Consider the following 7,135-nt stretch of genomic DNA (forward strand, 5'->3'; position numbering starts at 1 on the left):
CTAGGGATTGGCATCACTAGGGGCCTCCCTGAGCTGCTGCTAGAACACAAGGTGTGTCTACTGGTTATACTCAAGCAGCTCCTGGAGGTGGGTGTGGATGTGGTCATTCTTCTCCTCCAGGTGTTCTAGACAGGAGTTGATCTGGTCCAACATGGAGTTGATGGCAGCATATTCTGCTTCCCTGAAGCCGATGTCCTCACCTTCATTGCCTGCCTCCACTGGCATGCCCAAGTCCCCATTGGGGGCCTGACACTGCAGCATCCCGCACCTCAAGGGCCTCCTAATGATGGAACGTGAGACCCTGGTGCCCAAAGCCAGTGTGGGGCAGAAGGTGGAGGTGATGGATTCGTATCTTAGTTATTGTAAATAATGCTGCAATGAACATTGAGGTACAGATTCTTTTTGAGTTAGTGTTTTTATTTTCTTTGGCTTAATCACCAGAAGTGGGATTGCTGGTGTGTATGGTTATTCTATTTTGAATTTTTTGAAGGAAACTCCTTCACATTTTCACCAATAGTACACAAGCGTTCTCTTTTCTCTACATCCTTGCCAATGCTTGTTATTTCTTGTCTTTTTGATAATAGCCATTCTAACTGGTGTGAGATGATACCTCACTGTGGTTTCAGTTTACATTTCCTTGATGATTAGTGATGTTGAGTAGTTTCTCATGTACCTGTTGGCCATCTATATGTCTTCTTTAGAAAAAGTCTATTCAGATTTTCTGCCTATTTTTTAATCAGATTTTTTAGTAAGTCCTGTGAATCCTTAAATATTTTGGATCTTAATTCCTTTATCAGATACATACTTTATAAGTATTTTTTCCCATTCAACGGGTTACCTTTTCATTTTGTTGATGGTTACCTTTGCTGTGCAGAAGCTTTTTAGTTTGATGCAGTTCCACCTGTTTATTTTATTTAAAGATTTATTTTAGAAAGAGAGAGCCTGCACATTCATGCATGAGCAGGGGAAGGGGCAGAGGGAGAGAGAGAAGCAGACTCCCCACTGAGCACAGAGACCAATGGGGGTCTTGACCTCACCACCCTGACATCTTGACCTCAGTCAAAATCAAGAGTTGGACGCACAACTGGTTGAGCTGCCCAGGCACCCCGTATCTGTTTATTTTTGCTTTTGTTGCTTTTGGTGTCAAATCCAAAAATTCATCAAGACCAGTGCCAAGGAGCTTACAACCTGCTTTCGTCTAGGAGTTTTATGGTTTCATGTCTTACATTTAAGTGCATAATCCATTTAAGTTAATTTTTGTATATGGTATAAGATAGTGGTCCAGTTTCATTCCTTTGCATGTGGCTGTCCAGTTTTCCTACACCATTTATTGAAGTCTGTCCTTTTCCCATTGTATATTCTTGGCTCCTTTGTCATAAATTGTCTGTGTATGGGTTTATTTCTGGGCTCTGCTCTGTTCCATTGTTCTATGTGTCTGTGCCTATGACAATACCATACTGTTTTGATTACTGTAGCTTTATAATATAGTTTGAAATCAGTGAACATGATGCTTCCAGCTTTGTTCTTCTTTCTCAAGATTGCTTTGGCTATTCAGTATCTTCTGTGGCTCCATACAAACTTTAGGGTTGTTTGTTCTAGTTCTGTAAAAAAAAAAAAAAAGCCACAGGAGTTTTGAAAGGAATTACATTGAAGGTGGATTGCTTTGGGTAGTATGGACATTTAAAAAAATATCAGTTCCTTCAATCCATGAGCATAGAAGGTCTTTCCATTCATTTGTGTCATCTTTAATTTCTTTCATCAATGTCTTATAATACATACAACTATATGTAACTCTAACTCCATGTACAAGTTTTTCATCTCCTTGATTAAATTTATTCCTAGGTATTTTATTCTCTTTGATGCAGTTATAAAATGGATTGGTTTCATAATTGCTCTTTTAGATATTATGGTATTTGTGTATAAAAACACAACTCAATTTTATATATTTATTTTGTACCCTTCAACTTTACTGAATTTGCTGATTAGTTCTAACAGGTTTTTGGTGGAGTCTTTCAGGATATTTTATATAGTACCATGTCACCTAAATAGTGACAGTTTTATTGCCTTTTCAATTTGGATGCTTTTTATTTCTTTTTTCTTGCCTGACTGCTCTGGCTATGATTTCTGATACTATGTTGAATAAAAGTGAAGAAAATGGGCACTTTGTTTTGTTTCTGATCTTAGAAGAAAAGCTTTTTACCATTGAGTATGACATTGGCTCTGGACTTGTCATTGATGGCCTTTGTTATGTTGAGGTATGTTCCCTCTATATCCAGATTTTTGAGAGTTTTTATCATAAATGGATGTTGAATTTTGTCAAATGCTTTTCTGTATCTATTGAGATGATTATATGATTTTTGTCCTGGATTTTGTCAGTGTGATCTATCACATTTATTGATTTGCAGGTGTTGAACCATCCTTGCATCTCTGGAATAAATTCCACATGATCATGGTATATGATATATATTTTTAAAATTTTATTTGTTTTTATTTGAGAGAGAGAGGGCATGAGAAGGGGGGAGGGTCAGAGGGAGAGGCAGGCTTCCTGCTGAGCAGGGAGCCGGACATGGGACTCGATCCCAGGACTCCAGGATCATGATCTGAGACAAAGGCAGTCGCTTAACCGACTGAGCCACCCAGGTGCCTGGTATATGATATTTTTAACGTATTGTTGAATTTGGTTTGCTGATACTTTGTTGAGGATTTTTGTATCTGTGTCCATCAGAGATACTGACCTGTACTTTCTTTCCTTGTAGTATCCTTGTCTGGTTTTGGTATCACAGTAATGCTGACTATGTAAAATGAGTCTGGAAGTGTCCGCTGCTCTTCTGTTTTTTGGAAAAGTTTGAGAAGGAGTGAGTGGTCTTAATTCTTTTTTGAATATTTGGTAGAATTCACCAGTGAAGCTCTCTGGTCCTAGACTCTCTAATCCTAGACTTCTGTAAGTAGGGAATTTTAAAATGATTGATTCAATCTCCTTAGCAGTGACTAATCTGTTCAGATTTTGTATTTTCTTTATGATTCAATCTTGGAGGTGTGGTTCTAGGAATTTAATCATTTTTTCTTTGTTGTTCAATTTGTTGGCATATAATTGTTCATAGTGATCTCTTATGATCCTTTGTATTTCTGTGGTATTAGCTGTAATGTCTCCTCTTTCATTTCTAATTTTATTTGAGCCTTCTCCCCTTGTTTCTTCATAGTGAATCTAGCTGAAGTTTTGTCAGTTTTATCTTTTCAAAGAAGCAGCTCTTGGTTTAACCTTTTCTATTGTCTTTTTAGTCTCTCTTGCATTTATTTCTGCTCTTATCTTTGTTATTTCCTTCCTCCTACTAACTTGGGGCTTTGTTCTTTTTCTGAGTTTCTTGAGGTAAGCATTTATTGCTGTTAACTTACATCTTAGGACTGCTGTTGCTGCTCCCATGTATTTTGGTGTGCTATATTTCTCTTCTTGTTTGCCTTAAGGAATTTTTTCATTTTGCTTTTGATTTCTTCTTCATTGACCCATTCTTGTTCAGTAGCATGTTGTTTAGTCTCCACATATTTGTGAATTTTTCCCATTTTCTCCTAGTAATTGGTTTATAGCTTCATATCATTGTGGTCAGAAAAGTTGCTTGATGATTTCCTTTGTCTTAAATTTGTTAAGACTTGTTTTGTGACCTAATAGAGGACTACCCTGGAGATTGTCCATGTGCACGTTAGAAGAATATGTGTTCTGGTGCTTTGGGGTAGAATGTTCTTTATGTATTTGTTAAGTTCATCTCACTTTAAGTTGTTTAAATCCAGTGTTTCTTTATTGATTTTCTGTCTGGATGATCTTTCTAGGAATGTAAGTAGTATATTAAAGTCCCCTACTTTATTGCATTGCTCCTTTATTTCTCCCTTTAGGTCTGTTAATATTTGTATATTTAGGTGTTCCTATGTTGGGTGCATAATTGTTTACAAATGTTGTATCCTCTTGTTGGGTTGACCCATTTATCAATAGGTGATGCCCTTTTTTATTAATGGTCTTTGTTTTAAAGTATTTTGCCTGATATAAATATAGCTAACTCAGCTTTCTTTTGGCTTCCATTTTCATGGAATATCTTTTTCCATTCCTTCCCTTTCAGTCTGTGTGTGGCCTTATGTCTAAATTGAGTTTCTTGTGGGCAGTATATAGATGGGTCTCCTTTTTTTTTTTTTTTAAATCCATTCATTCTGTGTCTTTGAGTGGGGAATTTAGTCCATTTATATTTAAAGTAATTATTGATAGATAGGTACCTATTGCCATTTTGTTGTTTTCCAACTATGCTATAGTTCCCTGTTTCTATTTTCTTCTGTTCTTTTCCTTTGTGACTTAATGACTTTCTTTACTGATATGCTTAGATTCATTTCTTACTATCTTTGCACATCTACTATAGGTTTTTGCTTGGTGATTACCATGAAACTTATATAACTTGTTTTTGTGACAGTCTATTTTAAGTTGATAAAAACTTAAGTTTGAACACATTCTAACGTTCTGTATTTTTTTCACTCACATTTTGTCTCTGATGTCACATTTTATACCTTTTTATCTTGTATATCCCAAACTAAGTATTATATTTACAATTATTTTTATTGCTTTTATCTTTTAACCTATTAGTTTTATAAATGATAGGTGCACTACCCTTACTATATATTTTCCTTTACCAGTGAGATTTATACTTTTATGTGTTTTCCTGTTGTTAATTAGCATCCTTTTGTTTCAGCTTAAAGAAGACCCTCTCACATTCCTTGTAAGGCTGGTGTAATGGTGCTGGACTCCTTCACCTTTCTGAGGTGTGGTCTTATTCTTTTATTTGAAACATATTTCTCTGTTTCTTTATTTTGCTTTATTATCTGTATTGGTTTACATGAATTAGAGGAAACAGCCACATCTCCCAGTCTTGAAGAATTGGTCTTATGTAGAAGATAAACCTTATTGTTCAACTCTCTGCCCTAGTTTTTAGTTGACTCTCAAACCTTTGTGATTGTACAAGCAGCCTATTTAATTTTTAGTAGCCCCTAGTAGTTGAAAGTATACTAAGACCAGTCATTGTCCCAAAGGAGGGGGATTTCAGTCAGCACCTAAATTTAGGCTGACTAGAAGCCAGACCTTCAGGCAACAGCTATTAAAGTATGCAAATGTATACAGTCCTGTGGGACCACAAACATAAGCCCTGCTGGTTCTGAGAGCCAGGTGATCAGTAGTCGTCTCCTGGGAAGCAGTTTCTAAAAGTGGGGCTTCAGAGAAGTGTACAGGCATCTTTCCATGAGGAACTGATGAGTTGGAGAGAGGCAGAGGAAGAACGCAAAGATGGTGGCACCTGATCTGCATTCCCCAAGAGCACGTATGTAGTCTCTAGGTGTGTGCCAATCTTGAAACCTTCCCCTAAGGCCAAAGCTCTAGGACTAGCAAGTAGACTTCTCAGAAAGATTGGGGATGTGTTTCACTCTGCTTTCCATGCTGTGCCTTGGGAATAGTAGCCTGCCAAAAACTGTCTCTTCAACTGTTACAGTCCTGAGAAACCAGGAATACCAGATTCCTGGCCACCAGAGCCTGGTGATCGAGGAGTATCTCCTGGACTGCAGCCACAAACACCAGATGCAAAATTGGCATTCTGGAGTGCAATGGAATGAGAATGTGGAGATAGCACCCACCCTCCAAGGTGTCAGGAAAGGTTTTACTGTCAGTGCATGGGTGTGTTTTCAGATAGAAGCCTGCCCATAAGACTGAAGCTGTGATGGATAAATTAAAAATCTCCTGGGTCTCTTTCCTCTTGCTGTGTCCTGGGGTGGTAGCTGTTTAAGAACCCTTTCTCCATCCAGTTACAGTCCTGTTGGACCCACAAGCATAAGCTGCAGTGGGTCCCTAGGGCCGGGCAATGTAAAGGTGTTCCTTGGCAGCAGCTGTAAAAATCAGGGCACCAAAAAAGGGTATAAGCTCCTTTTCTGTAAGATCCCAGCAAGCTGGAGCTAGGCAGAAGAGAGCACAGAGATTGCATCCACCAACCTCCTTTGTTCCCTTCAAGTCCTCAGGGAGAAGCTCTGGGTTTTGAGTTCCCTTTCACTCTGCCAGGGGTGGAGTTTATGGTGAGATTGTGCCTCAGACTTTTAATAACTTCTCTGATGTTTGCTCAGTGTGAAAGTGTTTGTTTTCTCTCTCTTTTGCTTAATGTGAAAGGGTTGCACCACCAGTTTGTTTTTCTTTTTTTTTTCTTCCTTTCCCTTTCTTTTCCCTTCCTTTCTTTTCAAAATTGTTCCATATATAGCTGTAGACTCAGTGTGTCCATGTAAGGAGGTGAGTTCAGGATCTTCCTATATCACCACCTTGAACCAGACTCTCATACTCTTTTGATTATTGTAACTTTGTAATATAGTTTGAAATCAGTATGATGCCTCAGCTTTTTTTCTTTCTCAGGATTGCTTTGGCTATTCAGGATCTTTCTGTGGTACCATGCAAATTTTAGGATTTTTTTTTTTTTTATATATTTCTGTAAAACATGCCATTGGAATCTCGTTAGGGATTGTACTGAATCTGTAGATGGCTTTGGATAATATAGACATTGCAACAATAATTCTTCCAATCCATGAACCACTGGATATATTTCCATTTATTTGTCTCAATTTTTTAAAAAAATTTTATTATGTTATGTTAATCACCATACATTACATCATTAGTTTTTCATGTAGTGTTCCATGATTCATTGCATATAACACTCAGTGCTCCATTCACTACGTGCCCTCTTTAATACCCATCACCAGGCTTACCCATCCCCCCACCTCCCCTCCCCTCTAGAACCCTCGGTTTGTTTCCCCCAGAGTCCATAGTCTCTCATGATTCCTCTCCCCCTCTGATTCCCCCCCCTTCATTTTTCCCTTCCCACTATCCTTTTTTTTTTTTTTAACATACAGTGTATTATTTGTTTCAGAGGTACAGGTCTGTGATTCGTGTCTTCAGTTTCTTTCATTAATGTCTGATAGTTATCAGTGTACAGATCTTTTACATTTTTGGTTAAATTTATTCCTAAATATGTTACTGTTTTTGATGCTATTGTTATGGGATTATCAGATAATTTGTTAGTGTATAGAAATGCTACTGATCTGTACCCCTGAAACAAATAATACATTATATGTTAAA

At 37.6% G+C, this 7,135-nt stretch overlaps 1 pseudogene; it reads right to left on the reverse strand.

Annotated features, from left to right (window-relative positions):
• LOC112825147 (bublin coiled-coil protein pseudogene) lies at nucleotides 1–261 on the reverse strand (annotated as a pseudogene).
• Between the last annotated feature and the right edge of the window lie 6,874 nt (nucleotides 262–7,135).

The sequence above is a fragment of the Callorhinus ursinus genome, unplaced genomic scaffold (genome assembly GCF_003265705.2).
Source record: "Callorhinus ursinus isolate GAN/ISIS: 27379988/994484 unplaced genomic scaffold, GSC_fseal_2.0 scaffold12, whole genome shotgun sequence".
Lineage (NCBI taxonomy): Eukaryota > Metazoa > Chordata > Mammalia > Carnivora > Otariidae > Callorhinus > Callorhinus ursinus.